The sequence below is a fragment of the Podarcis vaucheri genome, assembly GCF_965113315.1.
Source record: "Podarcis vaucheri genome assembly, chromosome: 15".
NCBI lineage: Eukaryota > Metazoa > Chordata > Lepidosauria > Squamata > Lacertidae > Podarcis > Podarcis vaucheri.
In genome coordinates this window covers 43430450-43446853 of record NC_138753.1, presented here as the reverse complement: position 1 = coordinate 43446853, position 16404 = coordinate 43430450, and the positions used below count along the sequence as shown (strand labels likewise).

The window sequence follows — 16404 nt, the reverse complement described above, 5'->3', positions numbered from 1 at the left end:
GGACTTTTAGCAGTTAAACACTAGTCCTCACATCAAGCCCACAGCTAGGAGCAACCTTTCCTTCTCAGAAACCTTGGGGGGGGGCATATGCCAGTGGTGGCTGGGGCTAGAGGCAAAAGTGGGCAGATCAATGAATGTGAATTTTTCCTTTGTACAGTACAGTGGATTGATTTACACACACACACACACACACACACACACACACCCTTCTCTATCTTCCACCCATCCATCCAGGCAAGCAAGAAGCACTGTTTGTGTACAAGGGCACATTCCAGGCAGGCAAAGCAAGGCTGGTTAGGGTTGTGGCTGAGGAGGGTGTGTAGCCTGAGGAGAATCCCAAAGGCCAAATCGAAAGGCATGGAGGACCACATTAGTCTCTTGGACCTGAATGATAGTATCATAGAATGATAGGGAAGGGACCCCAAAGGCAATCTAGAATGCCTGACAGATGGCCATCCAACCACTGTTTAAAACCTCCAGTGAAGAAGTTCACACTGTCTGATGGACTAGATCAAAGGAGAGCTGGGTCCAAATTGCCATGCTCACTTCTTCATTTCCCCCTATCATAACTTCAGTTCTCCACATTTCTGCAGCAATTTATGGTTGTTCATTGTTGGGTTTTTTTTAAAAAAAATCCTCATGAAAATACACCATCAAATTTCTCCTAACGTGACTAATGTGCACATTTTTCAAGAAATGTCTCCTAATACAATGCATTTTTCTGTGTTATTTTCAATAATGCATTCATTTTTATGTGGACTTTCTCCCAGCCTATATATTTTTGTAAACACTGGCTGGATAACTGCATTTCAGAGTTCAGAGAAATGGGAATTTGGAAGGGTGGCTGTGTGTTTTGGTAGCCATATTGTTCCAAAAATTGTGAATTTGATAGTTTTGGCTTTAAATGCAAACTGAATTGAATCCTCCCCACCCAGATACCTACACCAAACGAAAGGCCCTGGTCTTAGTGGGCATAAGACAAACTGTAAGACAGGGATACAGAAAGTCAGGTGTTCATCTTTTGCAAGGTGAAAGGAGGGCAGTGCCATGCTGATCTGTTTTGCAGTGTTTGAAGAAGGCCATTAATAAGGCAAAGCAGACATCTAGCTGTCAGGCATGTCTTCTTCATTGAATATTGTGTTCTGGTTTGCTGCCCTGGGTGTGGGCTGCTCATCCCTCGCAATGCAATCGAGACCTGGTCACAGAGGCCACTTGAAATGGCGACAGGTCAGAATGGGATGCAAACACACTGTTCAGGTATGAATGTTCCAGGGAGAGTGATCTGTGTGATGCAGCAAAGAGCAGGGGGGTAACTTCAAGGAGATGTTTTTGAGGTACTTTGAGGGGTTTGATTAAGGACAATGAAGATTAATCAAACTTGCTGACATGTGTCCCATATATCATTCTTTGTACAGCTCTGGGGTTCCTGTGAATCATGGAGAGTAAACAGCTTCAGAAAAGATGGACCAAATAAGAGCTCTGAGATTAATATGTAGGAAGAGAGATGCTGGACATTTATTTCAGTTTAAGTTTTCTCTGTTATTATCATTACTGATAAATTTATATATATATACATATAAAAGATTTCATACATATCGTTACAATATAAACATCACAGCACCAGCCTGCTCCTTAAAAGCAAGTGACCCTAAGAGAGAAACAAGATACAAAGGTTCACCCTATCTATACTTAAAAACACAAGACCAGGAAGAATGACAAGATAATAAAATAATCTTAATAATCACAGAAAAAAATTTTTTAAGAATGAGTGACATAAAATATATTCCATGTTTGCTACAACTATATTTATTATTATAATTGACCTAGGGACTTTGGGAATATTAACTTCATGAGGGAAATAGGGGTCGCCTAACAACTCTCAGGGACGCGCTTGGCGCTGTGGGTTAAACCACAGAGCCTGGGACTTGCCGATTAGAAGGTCGGTGGTTTGAATCCCTGTGACGACTCTGGGGTTGCAGCGCTCATCTCACTTTACTGGCCGGGGGAGCCAGCGTATAGCTTCCGGGTCATGTGGCCAGCATGACTAAGCCACTTCTGGTGAACCAGAGCAGCGCACGGAAACGCCGCTTACCTTCCCGCTGGAGCAGTACCTATTTATCTACTTGCACTTTGACGTGCTTTTGAACTGCTAGGTTGGCAGGAGCAGGGACCGAGCAACAGGAGCTCACCCCGTCACGGGGATTCGAACTGCCGACCTTCTGATCGGCAAGTCCTAGGCTCTGTGGTTTAGACCACAGTGCCACCCGCATCCCTCATTTGCAGAATACTCTCTACAATTTTGATGGGTCTGATGTTATTGTGGAGTGTTCGTTGCTAGTCTTAACCTTTAAAACCCTTAATGACTTACATGCTCACTACCACAGCAACCATTTGAAAATTGCAGAGTCTTGCAATGCACTGTGCTAAATCCTGTATGGTTTGTAATTGCATTTTAATTGCATTATATTATATTATATTATATTATATTATATTATATTATATTAATTATATTATATTATATTATATTGAATTGTATTCTATCATATAATAATTTGAATTTCATAGAATTCACATAGAATTCAAATTCTAACATAATGAAATATAAGAAGGAATACAAATACCATGAACAATCAATATTTAATCCAATAGATGTGCCATCACCTGTCTTCAACCACAAATCCACAGACATGCCACAGACTACCTGAATGAAGCTTGTGGTCCACTGATGGCATACAAGCCACAGTTTGGGAACCTCTGGCTTAGGATCTGGACTTCCTTTTTGTTTGTGGTCCTCCGTCTCTCTGCACTCCTGATAATGATTTGAGGCCCTGCCTCAAAGTCCTCAACGGCAAGAGGAAAGACTGGAGTCAACCAGGGAGAGGACATTTCTATTGAAGCACCTACCTTGTGCATTGCCAGGCTCCATCTCTGTGTGCTTCAGGTGAGTATTGAAGACCTGGATTTTTAAAAAGATCATGCAATTTTTTCTGGCTCAGGCTGATATTAAAAGACCCCACACAGACCTACTATTTCCAGAATTCACTGGAAAGAGAGGTTAAAGGTTAAACCACTATGAAAATCGTAGTTCTATGAGGGGAATAGGAGTCACCTTGCATCTCTCAGCACTCTTAACAAACAACCTGCTCTAGATCTTTGAGGGAAACAATGACTGGTATGATACAGCTTTCAATGCATGGAGTGGATGTAGCCTTATTACATGTCATTGCCAGTTGGCTGACTTTTGTACATGCAATGGTAGAAGACAGTGTGCCAGATTAATCCCTGGGGATAACCCTAGGCAATCCAAATTTTTGGGGGGGTGTCTTGCAAATTATATGCTAATATGTTTTTGTAATTTTTTTTCAAGATCAAAGAAATATTATTTTGATCTGTTGTTGTCGGGCCCCTAAAAGGCTGGTGCCGACTCTGCCTCTTTGGTAATCCGGCACTGGAGACACTACCTTGTTCTTTGCCTCAGGCAGCAAAATGTCTTGAGCTGGCCCTCCAGTTCTGGCTTTCTTTAGACAAAAACATTTTTGTGTTTGAGGTATGGGTGTGCACACAGAAGATGTATTAGTTATTAAAAGAAGGTGCTGATCTCAGTACTGTAATATAATAGCCTTTCAAGGAGAAAGGTTGCATCCTTAAGAAGGGAACCCATAATAATAATTCACTTCAGCGAAAGCTTGATAATTGTTTCATAATTGTTTTGCTTGGCCTCCTGCCAAGATCTGATTCTGAACTCAAAGAAACAGACAAAGGGAGAGTCATGCCAAGAAGATTTATGTGTGTGATATGAGGAATGTTTGAAACCACATTTCACTCATGTTTTCACTTGTTTCTGGTATCTTCCTCAGCTGTCTAAAGTTGGCCCAAGGCTTATGTAGCATTAATGTTGTATCAAAACACTTTGGAGTCAGCCAGTCGGGGGCCAATTACTTTGGTCCCAACTGGACTAAAGTTACCTGCAACAAAATCTCATGGCAATCAACAGGAGCCAGAACTCACTACAGCCCCATTTTGATTTCAGGGGAATCCAAACAAGGCTAACTTTAGCTGGATGGGGTCCTTTAGGTTCCATACTGTTCTCCACCAGATGGAAGGTGGGTGTTTGCTCAAAGCTTTTCATCCTTTTTCTACCATTGATATTCTCCATCACTTGATGGAAGAAAATCATCATCATCAAACCTTTATTGGCATCACTTACAAACATTCAGAATAAATAGGCCAATGTGATCTCATCGCCATTTCAACAGTACAGTCATTTGCCAAAGAGAAAAAGAGGCGAGCAATCTATTTCACCTCTGTGGGACTCCAGCAAGGGCAGGGTCCTGTAGCGTACTTACATGGCAGAAAATCAAATAGAGGAACTTAGCTACTGTCTTGGTGAGCTTCTGGCCTCTCCCCTGTAATAAGAAGCGTATAACCTCTGTCTCTGGTTTCCATGTATGCTCGTTAGTTTGAATCTTTATGTACTGAGGATGTGGTACCTGGGGGAGTGGATTGATTATATATTCTGGCACTCTCGCTGGAAAGACAAATTTACACTGAAGGGGGAGATGGTCAGTAAGCATAGGATCACCCATGTGGAACTCTGCCACGAGGGGCAGCAATTTAGTGGGGACCAGAATATAGTCTACCACACTATCTCCTTGTGGGAAGAGGAAAGTAACATTCCCAGAGCCTTCCCAGTCTGGCAGCCCATTAAGCCACACCAAAGCCTTGGTGGTAGTCAGTTTGGTGAGCCGTAAGCCAGCCAGGTAGATTTCTAAGTCCCGTGATTCTTGTTCCCATAAGCGGAAGAGCAGTAGAGTCCAAGATCTCCCAAGCTTTTGTATATACTTCTTGCCCTTGGCCTAGGCGGGCATTAAAATCCCCTGTCAGGACAATAGGTAAATTGGGGCAAATGGTGTCCAGATTCTTGAGCAGATGTGCAAGGAGATCCCATTGATGGTTCTTGGCTGTGACAGTAGAGGAGGGAGAAATATACACATTGACCAATAACATGACCTGGCTTTCCATCTCTATCTTTGTTGCTAAAAGTTTGCAATTTGCATTGGCCGAGAGAATGTGTTCACATTTTATATGGGGAGCCACCAGGGTTAGCAAGCCACCCGAGGGGCTGCCTTGCTTGTGGAGTTTGACTGCTGGAACCGCAAAGGTGTTATAGCCGGCAAAGTCAATGTGCCTTGTCGACCAAGTTTCTTGTAAACAAACTATGTCGTGCTCTCTTATTAACTGTCCTCAAGTAGCCAGTTTGGGAGGCGAGATCGCTAGGACTGAGAGCATCAACAGGAATGTGCGTCCCAGAAATTGTTCCCGGGGGTTCTTCTTCTGTTGAGGTGTCCTCTAGTGCTGGCATAGCCAAGTCAGCATTTGCAAGGCAATATGAAGGTTGATGTACTAAGATATTAACTTCTTGCAGATGGGCTTTGAGGCAGTCCTGGAACACAGGTGGGAGAATAGGTTGCTTTGTACTTTGTTAGGCATTATGTTACCTAGCGAAAATGTTTCTGGTTGGTCCTCGGCTGGAGGCAATTGCAGCTCAGCACTCGGGGCGATCAGCTTCCCAGTGTGTGTCTCCTGATCGAGTTCAGACAATCCCCCAGACATCTGTGTAGTTTCTGATCTTGCTTGCTCGTCCTCTGTAACTGTGGTCAAAGTCTGTTCTATGGACAGAAGTGTGGATGAAATATCTGTAGTGTCATACATGTTGATTTGGCGTATAGTTGGATCCAGTCCCTTGGTCTGCAAATGCCTTTCTTGGTTGGGTGAGCCCCTTACTGGGGATTCCTCCTGTAGAAAAGCCAGCATCTCCTCTTTGATGGAGGAAAATGTTACAAGTGTATTTTTCTCAAGTACACCGAAATTATACAGGAATTATATTAATGAGGTGAGGTGTTGTGTTCCATCAAAAACATTTCAAAGCAAGAATGTGGCCTCCGGGTCTCTCTATTCAGTCCTTGTGACTCTCCCAGGGCCCCTCAACTCCCCAGCCCACACCCTCTTTGGCCTTGTCTGCACCCTTCTTGAGTGCTTGGGGTTGGAATGTGCCCTTATAGGATGATAATGCCTTTGCCTTTTGCTGGCCTGGTTGTAGTGATGTGGGTGCGGGAGAGTGTGTGTGGAAACCTCTGACTTTTGCATAACTGGAACATAGCTTACAGTACAAAAGGAAGAGCCACATCCATTACACCACCCACTTCTGCCACACCCACCACAGCCCTCCATCTGAGAAAGGGGTCCCACCTCTGTTTTAAATGAACCATCTGTACACTTTTTCTAAGCAAGTGCCACTAAAATGGCTGGGAGCTGTGAAATATATTTTGATTATCTGCATGAATGGGTGAGGGGGCACTGGTGGTGGCAGAAGCAAAGGAATCAGAGGTATAAGATGACATTGTACACGTGTCTACTCAGAAGCAAATCTCACTTATTTACTCCCTGATAATGGTGCTTAGGATTGTAGTCTCATGAAGGAATTTATTCCATGGAAAGTAAAACCTTGAAAACTGTTAAACAACAAACAAATGAGGTATATTTTCGACACCTTCATACTCAACACATTTATCCAGAAGATAGTATTTCACTGGACAGCTCTAGCAATAGCATCCTTCTCATGAAGCTTCTGTAGAAGAGAATACAGTATCAAGTAAATGATTTCAATTTTGTTTTTCATTTATTGTTCTTCTTTATAAAGGTAGAAAAGCTATTTTGTATACAGTGGTACCTCGGGTTACATACACTTCAGGTTACATATGCTTCAGGTTACAGACTCCGCTAACCCAGAAATAGTGCTTCAGGTTAAGAACTTTGCTTCAGGATGAGAACAGAAATCGTGCTCCGGCGGCATGGTGGCAACAGGAAGCCCCATTAGCTAAAGTGGTACCTCAGGTTAAGAACAGTTTCATGGTTAAGAACGGACCTCCGGAACGAATTAAGTACTTAACCCGAGGTACCACTGTACTTGTGCGCCTTGCTTCATTAATCACGGGCACATATTACTCAAATTCCATTGAAGGGCAGGTGGAGTATGGAGTAACCGGCAAATGAAGTACTTTCTCTAGTTCTGATTTATAATGGCACACAGGAGTCAGACCATTGGTCCATCTAGCTCAGTATTCTTTACTCTGACTGGCAACAACTGTCCAAGGTTTCTTGCCTTACCTAGAAATGCTGGGAATGGAAGCAGAAACAGAAGCTCTGCCCTTCCCAAATAATGGAGGGAGTACTTGGCGGATGTGCTTTTCTGTGTTATGTAATATGCTAAGCATTCTATGAATTTTATCTCTCTTCCTGGTTTCAGTAAGATAGGCTTGTACTGTCAGAGCAATACTGCAGTTGTGGGAGCTGAGTCAGAGAGAACGGCGGCTTGGCTAAGGCCACTTCATGAGCTCATAGCTGGGGTGAGATTTTAGCTAGTGCTGAGCTACAGATGCTACCCCATTCCAATGGGTCCATTCACCTGCCACAGAATGAGGGACATCCATGGGAATCCTAAAATAAATATGCTTATGGGGGCTGACTTTGACAGGGTACAGCAGCTTCTCCTCCTTCTTTAAACTGAGAGACAGAGTGGAGCAACCGCCTCAGGTGGCAGAGGCTAAGGAGCAGTGGTGGAAGCCCCCCACCCCATTTCTCCTGAACCCCACAACTATTCCTCCAAATTAGTTTGTTGCTCTCAAGTGTAAAAGAGGACATGATCCCACCACAAGAGATGCAGTAAGATTTAACTGTCAATCATGTTGCCTTCTGTATACAGTACAGTGTAGAGGTTAGAATGAGCCAATGTGGTATGGTGGTTAGAGGGTTACACTACAACCTGGTATACTAGATCTCAAATTCCCACTTGGCCATGAAACACCATCAGTCTATCTTACTGCAAAGGTTTGTTGTGATTTTTGATGATAGAAGGCAGCTATTTCCATTCCGACCTGTATTTGTCACTATCAGCACTGTTTCCATTCTGCAATAATTCAGTTACAGTGGTGCCTCGGGTTACATACGCTTCAGGTTACAGACTCCGCTAACCCAGAGATAGTACCTCGGGTTAAGAACTTTGCTTCAGGATGAGAACAGAAATTGTGCTCCGGCGGCATGGCGGCAGCAGGAGGCCCCATTAGCTAAAGTGGTGCTTCAGGTTAAGAACAGTTTCAGGTTAAGAACAGACCTCCGGAACGAATTAAGTACTTAACCCGAGGTACCACTGTACCACTGTACCACTGTAATGGGGTAGGAGAGCTGAAAATAATGTCAGTATATTTCACATCTGGCAACCAATGCACCCCTTCAGTTTCAGATAGTACATGGGTAGACAAGTCTAAAAAGCCCGGGACACAAATTTTCACAGCTCTCTTACCAGACATAATGTATTGGAAGTGTATACTCAATTCTGACCAAACTAAGCCTCCTAGTGTTTATTTTACTCTGGGGGGCTTATGATAAAGCCCCCTCAGATAGCAGGGGCACAAGGGATGGGTGGATCTATTTGTATTCAGCATATCTTTTAAATGCACTCATTCATAAATCAATCCGATCCCAGTTCTGCATTAGTCTCTGGAGAGAGAGAGAGATTCCATTCAAACATGAATGTTTTTAAACATATATGATCACAAAACACACATTTCTAAAGGCATTTTATGGAGAAAACCCCCCAAACCCATGCATTTTAAGTTGATCCCTTTTTGAGCTCAGAGCAGCACTGCAGAATTTCCAACCCACACATTAGCATGTGAGCTACAGGTCAGGAAAGTTCATACTGGAATTTGCAAAGAACAGATTTCTCCAGCATTGTGCGTAGAAGGGTCTCCAAAATGCATCTCATTGTGGCAGCAGGTTATTCTGAGAACAGGCATTCTGGCATGTCATGCTTCATGTACAACAAGAGAGATCTAAATGGCCACAGCCGGATCTGGAATGCTGTGATTTGATGAGGCAGAAATACTTCCTCAAGAGCTGCAAGAAGTCATTCATTTATACAGTAGAATCTTCTTGAAGCCTTCAGATATATCCAAGGGTGTGTTACATAAGTTGCTTTGTTCCTTGCTCTTGCTCTTTGGGATTCAGCTGTGACTGTGGCCAACAGCATGCAATTTCTGTGCCCACACAGAATTGTAAAGGTCTCTTTGACTTGGAGTAAAGTTTACCTTGGTTGCACAGTTGGGGAGTTCGGTCCAGAGGACTCTGCCTTCCAGAAAAAAATGTGGCACTCCCTAGACTTTCCCCCTGTGCTCACCTCCTTAGGAAAACTGCAGGAAGAGAGAGTGATCCAGCAACATTTGAGCATTTTGCATTATCTTTGGTTCTTCCCAACTTCCTATCCTTTAGAGCAGCCAGATGCAAAAGCGCAAGGCTGCTGAATCTATAAGTGTTCTATAGAAGAGGCCATTTCAGCAGGTAGAATCACAGACACTTAGGTTGGCAACTAAGTGACTATTTTATTCACAGAGTATCTAGAACCTTCTTTTAATACCTAATGGTTTGTAACACCACACAAGTCTCCTTCCACTGGCAGTAAAACGAAGATGTAAAAAGATTTCAAATGACTTAAAATAAAAGTACTTGATTTTTCTAAAAAGGATTGTGCAATATTTGGGTTAATGAAGATGTAGGCTGCAAAATCTTTCTTTTGGAGAAATTAAGTTCATTTGATTTTTCTTGCAGCTGGGAGGCATCAGCCACATGACTCCTTCTTGCTTGTTCCAGGAAGCATGAAGAGAAGAAGTAAGAAGCAGGTGCTCCTGAGAGCCTGCAAAGCCACACCCACTTGCAACCTGAGCTCTGGGTCAGGTTAACTCTTTTGTGCATGCAAGTGTGAGTCAGTAACGGTATATTTCAACACTTTTTATATCAGCTGTGCAGAAGTGAGATAACCAGATCAAAATGTTCAGTGTATAAACTAGTGGGTTGGGAAATAATGTGATCTATCAAAGAGGACATTTTGGCAGGCCAGCTGGTTAAAAATATTTGTTTCTCTCTTTGTGGGAATTGGATTAGAAGCAGCTTTACCTGTGAGAATAATTAGGGAGCAGGGCATTAAGGGGGAATATGTGTGTGTGTATGTGTGTGTGTGTGTGTACATTAAGCTAAGAGAAGGAAATCAGGCTTCCAAGGTGAATGTGAAAAAGCAGAAAGGGTAAATCTACATGAGTGATCGCAGTGCTGGTATATCTCCTAGTGCATTGTTAAAGATAGCAAATGAAGTTGCTGGATTGGGACCTACAGCAAAACTGGAAAAAGCAAAGCTGGGGTGGGGGAAGATAATGGTATGAATGAATGGATGCAATTTACCCGTTATATTCAGAGATCCAGTGTGTTGTAGTGTTTGAAGTGTCGGTCTAGGACCTGAGAAACCAGGGATCAAACCCCACTCAGCTATGAAGCTCACTGGATGATCTTAGGCCATCATTGCTGCTCAGCCTAATCTACCTCACAGGGATGTCGTGAGGGTAAAATGGAGGGAGGAGAAATATATACACACCATTTTGAGCTCATTGGAGAAAGATAAGTACAGTCATACCTCGGGTTAAATATGCTTCAGGTTGAGCGTTTTCAGGTTACGCTCCGTGGCGACCCGGAAGTAACAGAACGCGTTACTTCCGGGTTTCGCCACTCGTGCATGTGCAGACACTTAAAATGACATCACACGCATGTGCAGAAGCGGCGAATCACGAACTGCGCACGTGCAGACACGCAGTTGCGGGTTGCATTCTACTCAGGATGTGAACGGGGCTCTGGAACGGATCCCGTTTGCATCCAGAGGTACCACTGTAAAAAAAAAAAAGCAACAATTGATTGTCTAAAGAAAATTGAAATGTTTAGAAGTTTTGCAACTTGTTTAGAAATTGCAAAAACATCTGTAGGCTACCAGGATGGTGAAAGCTTCTCTAACCATGATTTTTGCTCTATCCATAGCTGAGATTATTTGTGTGTGTAATTTATTATTTATTTCAGTTTTCAAACTATAACAGCATGCAGATAAGCAACTGAACAGAGTATGTGACATTACAGCTTATGAGTCTACTGAACTCTTCACACCTGCTAAGATCATGCTGCTTTTTGTATTTTTTCTTTGTTACAGGTTGTGTTTCTGGAGTGAGGTATACAGTGCCATATAGTCGGGGGGGGGGACTAGTTCTCTCAGACTTTCATGCAGTTCAAATTCTTGGACTGATTGCCAATTAGCTACTGGGTGCTGTTCAAGGTGCTGCTTTGGGTGTATAAAGCCATACACAGCTTGGAACCGGGATATCTGAAAGATCGCCCAGCTGATTATTCTGCAGGTGAGGACCACTTGCTTGTGGCACCTTATCAGAAGTTCCATTGTGAACAGTATGAGAACCAGTCCTTCCGTGTCATTGCACGTACCCTTTGGAATTCCCTCTCGTTTAATATTAGACAAACACCACCTCTGTTGTCTTTTCAGACCTTCTGAAGAACTTCCTCCTTCAACAAGCCTTTTAAGCTGAGATCTATCCCAGTCTGCATCCATATTGGAATTCTGTTTAGGATATTTCAAATATGCTTTTATTGCTTTATCACTTGTTGTTTGCTGACTGAGCACTTTTGGGAGAAAGGGCAGGACATAAATTCAAATCACCACCACAAATTGGGTTGGTCTTTGTAAAGTAAAATTGTGAATATGCAGTCAAAACAAAAAAAGCCAAATAATACCAGTCAACAGGGGGGTGATGTGTGGGCAAGTGAAGCTGTCTTGGAGGAGTAGGTATTTGGGGCCAAACTCTGCTCTAGGAGTGGGGAACCTTCTCAGTCTGAGGTCCGCGTGCCAGTGCTGGGCAAGATCAGGCACAAAAGTAGGTATGGCTACAAGTGTACAATTTTGCCCTTAAACAGGATGGTTTGTCCTCCATCCAGGTGAGCAAAACCCTTCCTCACAAGGACACATCCCACCCAGGCAAAACTGCTCAAAGAGGATGCAAAGCTGGAGTGGTAAAGGACATGGCGGGTGGGGGGAGGGGCTGCTGCATTTGGCCTCTGGGTCAAATGGGGTGAGATCCCCACCCCTGCTTATTCTGCTGCAGGCTTCAAAAATCATTATGTGCAGCCATAGCTACAGGTTTGCTTTGTGCCAGAGGTTCATGATATTAGTTCCCCATTGCTTATCTCTTTAAGAACTGAGATTTCTGCACCTTTCTGCAAGGAGTGCCAAGCAGGACCTTGAGGCAAGATTTAGCTAGGCCTGTGACCTGCATGTAGCACAACTCCCACCATCCCAGAAAGGGTTTTATTAAAGATTTTCTTGGTTTACAAAAGTACTGTATGTGCAAGGTCTCTCTCTTTTCAAGTAACATTTTTTTACAGATCAGTTTTGTTGTTGAGACATTAGGAGGAAAAGGGGGAGAGAGGTGGGGGGGGGAGAGGTGGGGTGGCGATGTTTCTATTTTATATAATATATGTGAGGGTTTGTGTCAGCCTGTTCACTTGTGTTCCTTTGGTGGTGAGAGAGGTGGGGTTGGCCTAGGGTGTGGTTGTTCATTTGTGATTGGTGTGGTGATCCTTGTTTTCATGTGTGAGTGGGGTGGGTGGGTGTTTTGGATCAGGTTAGCAATATTGATTTGTATGCTCTTGGCGGATTTTTGTCATTGTCTGTGTTGGGCTGTGTATGTGATAAAGGGGAGCCATACCAGGGTGAAGGCATCTTCTTCTATTTGTCCCCGTGTCAGTTTTAGTCTAACCATCCCGGAAAGATGTCCATGCTGACTGGGGCTGATAAGAGTTGGAGTCCAACAGTTGGAGGGTTCTCCATCTGTGGCTTAGACCTTCCTTTCCAGACTTAAGGCCTTTAGAATAGGTTTTAGCACACAGTGCAGCTATGTGGACACAAGATGTTTTGTTCCAGCAGTGCAATGGACATATGATGTAACAGGCAGATGGGAACTAATGACGTGAGTGGTTTGCAAAATTACCTAATCCTTACGCTATGTCTTGTATCAGCTGTACTGCTAGTTCCAGTAAGGAGGACAACAGAACCAACAAGGAAGACAATAAACATTGTTACCATCACTATCTTCATTCAAGGAAGAATGGCAGAAAGTTTTATTAATGAAGAACTGTGGTGTCCAAAATGGACACGAATGAAAGGAGAGGGAGGAATGGGAACATGCCATGTAGATTCACATCATTTTTACAAGAAATCAAATGAGGAAAATGACAGATATTATGAAAGGTGTCAATATGTATCATCCTTCCCTGTCTCTGAGTCAGGACATACAAAGAGAAGTATTTCTTTATAAAATGCATAACAAATGTCTGAAATTTAGTACTAGATGATGTGGCAATTGCTTATCAGATTAAAAAATCAGGCAAATTCATATACAGTAAGTCTATCAATGGATATTAGTCATGAGACAAAATGACTGCAGGATAGAAAATGGATATGGGACTAATATAGGAGGGAGGGACTGGATCTGGTGCACGGGCCTGATCTTTCTCCCACCCTCAGGGGGCCAAATTGGAAAGGTGAATAGATCAAAGTGAGCAGAGCAGTGAATGTGGGCTTGTCATTTTGGCCCAGCTCTAGATCCCCCCCAATATAATTATTAACAGCTACTAGTAAACAATAGTTGCATTTATCTGGAACCCCTTCTTTACAAAAATTGTGTACTGAACATACAGTAGAAAATGTTTCTGATCCTGAAGAGTTCACTTCCAATTCTCAAGCCCTCTTCAGGTGTTCTTACCCAGGCAATGAAAGGGAGGGGACTGAAATGAGAAGTTTGGCCCTACTCCCTTTGTCCATCTTTGTTACCTGTTTCATCACCTTTCACATGTTGGGAAGGGAATGTCAGCAGTGGAGAGCTTTCACTACTCATGCACTTAGAGCTCCCCATGCAGTTCAGACCCATAGAAGGTCAAGGTTCTAAATCTCATGGGGAACCTACACAAATGAAGCAAGCTCCCAGCTTCAGAAATCCAGGCTTCAACACATTGAACGTGATAGAGTCAGTGCTGAGAACATGACTGAGAGGGTGGCGCCAATGGTCTCATTCCTGCTGTCCTCCTTACTTGATGATAATCATGGGTGTGTGTGCGTCAGGATTCTGGACAGGAGAATAAACAGCTGTTGATGGCTTAAATGTGTGCTGCAAGTAAGGTTGGCTAGAACACACTCCTGACAATTTTATTTTATTTTTAAAAATTTTATATCATTTGATTTCTTTTAAAAAAAACCTATGAAAATAAAATATTAACTTTATTAATAAAAACTGTTTTAAAAATATTCAAAAGTTGATTAAAATCAACAGCAGCTAAAAATAAATAAAGCACGTGTCTAGACAGTCTTGCCAAAACAATGTTTTTTAAAAGAAGGCACCAAAAATAGTGCAGCAAAGGTGCCTGCCTGATGTCAACAGGCAAAGAGTTCAAAGTGTAGATGCTACCACACTAAAAGGTTGTTTTCTTGCAAATGTAGAATAAGTATGACATGGTACCTGCAACAGTGCCAGTTCTGCAATTCGTGTGAGCATACATAGGTTAAGGTGAATCTGCAAGTAAAATGGTCCTAAGCTGTGAGTAGCACCTTGAACTTGTCCTGGTAGCAAACAGACAACCAGTGCAGTTCTCTAGGCAGAGGTGTTATATGGTGGCAAGGTCTCACTCCTGCCATCAACCAGGCTGCAGCCTTCCGCACAAAGTATAGCTCACCAGTCCAGTGCAAGGATAGCCCCGCATTGCTGTAATCCAATGTTAAGTCACCAGTGCCTGGAGTACTGTAGTTAATTCCATCTAGTAGCATCCTAAGTGTATAGGTGACTCAATGGGAAATTCCTCAAGTCTCCTTAAAATTCTTTTGGATTTTCCTTGAAATTTGTCAGACATTTTGTAAGAAACCCCTACATTTGATTTTTGCTCTTGGTGACATGTTGGTGGCAAATCAGGAATTATTTGGCATGTTATCTCAACCTCACAGCTGTGACTGCAAAGTTTCCTTAGATATATATTCGCCAAACAAAATGGCACAGCCACGTGACCCAACATGGAGATACAGCACCAAAAGGGATAAGTGAATTATCTATGCACATTTGATTGATTTTCTTTTTATGTATTTAGGTCACATTACATAAACAGGGAAATTCAGCTAGATGTAAAACCAATGAAATTTTTAATGGGGAGCAAAATGCAAATCCTTAGATTATCTTGATAGATTGCAGAAACAAATATTGTTTACAACCTTCCAAAGATTCTGCATTTCAGTTCTAGTAATGTCTTGTTTTATGTAAGAGAGTGTTATCAAAACAACATTCCATTGCATCAAAGCTCTTTGTTGCAACATGTTCTTCTGTGGTTTCCAGATCTGCTCCTTTTTTTTATCAGCGCACCAAACACTTTCAAGTTCCCCCCTTTAGCTTGTGAAAGTACAGTTTGTTGCTGTTTTAAATTACAAGAAATAATTATGAGGCCAGCATGGACATTGCAGCAATAATGATGGCAATGATTCAAATACACTGATTTTTTTTAATGACCCTGGAATCATCTATGCATCTTTATGCAAGACAGTTCATATTATGGTGATATCAAATATTTGCCCAAGAAGTTGACCTAAGAATAGAATTGGAACAAGGGGTCATACCAAATTTCAACTCCATGGATATACAGGAAAGCCTGACCTGTGATTAAAGGTTTGCGGATGTTTTGGTGACTGGGTTTGTTACCTGTAGGTCATCTTTGTTTATGGGTCATGGGATGCAGCAGGCAATACTATTTCAAAGCAAACTTACAAAAGACGTAGCAGATGGAGCTCGAGAGGATGACAGATGCAAAAAGCTTGCATGGGTAGAATAGGTGGAAGGGACTTGTTTGGCTGGAGCGGGAGAGAGAGTCTTAAGTTAGTAGGTAGATGTGGTGGGGTGTTTTTTTTAGCACCCCCACATGTGAAAGGCAGTAGCAGGCAGTCATCTAGTCCAAGAGCAGAAATATCTAGTAAATGGTCTTCACTGCTGTTGGATATCATGTCTGTGTATATGATGTCCTCCAGTATTTGAAGTGGTCGGCTTCTGAGAATACCAGGTGTGGGAAATGCATATGAAAAGAATGAAGGTTGAAGGGTCGAGTGCACGGAGCAACTTAGAAACAGATTCCAACTTTTTAAATGCATGGATACAAGGTGAATCATGAGGGCCATGCACACCGCTAATCCTCTGCATGTTTACCCAAAAGGAAGTTCCCCAGTAGTCCATACTCACATGTTGCTTTATTCACGTTTGCATGGCATGGCATTGTTATCAAAGAAAGCATTATTGGTTCCAGGTCCCAAGTTCTGGAAATATGAGGATTTGTGAGCACATTCATAATGCCTTCACTTAGTAACAACAGTCAACCCACACAGATCTGAGATTCTAGGTGATCCAACACCTCTTCATTTAGTAAACTACATCCAGAATTTCA

The 16404-nt window shown here is 42.6% G+C and overlaps 1 long non-coding RNA gene across 9 annotated transcripts in view; it reads right to left on the bottom strand.

The window, feature by feature from the left end:
• Positions 1–2568: 2568 nt before the first annotated feature.
• The window catches only part of LOC309519618, a 31986-nt gene continuing 18150 nt past the window's right edge, over positions 2569–16404 (bottom strand). For 7 of the 9 annotated variants that reach the window (XR_014213883.1, XR_014213884.1, XR_014213886.1 and 4 more), the window contains exon 4: positions 10744–10767. This is a non-coding gene — a long non-coding RNA (uncharacterized lncRNA). Of the gene's footprint in view, positions 2957–10743; positions 10768–14293; positions 15388–16404 lie in introns of those variants that run through there. The other 2 variants (XR_014213882.1, XR_014213885.1) reach the window with 2 other exon arrangements.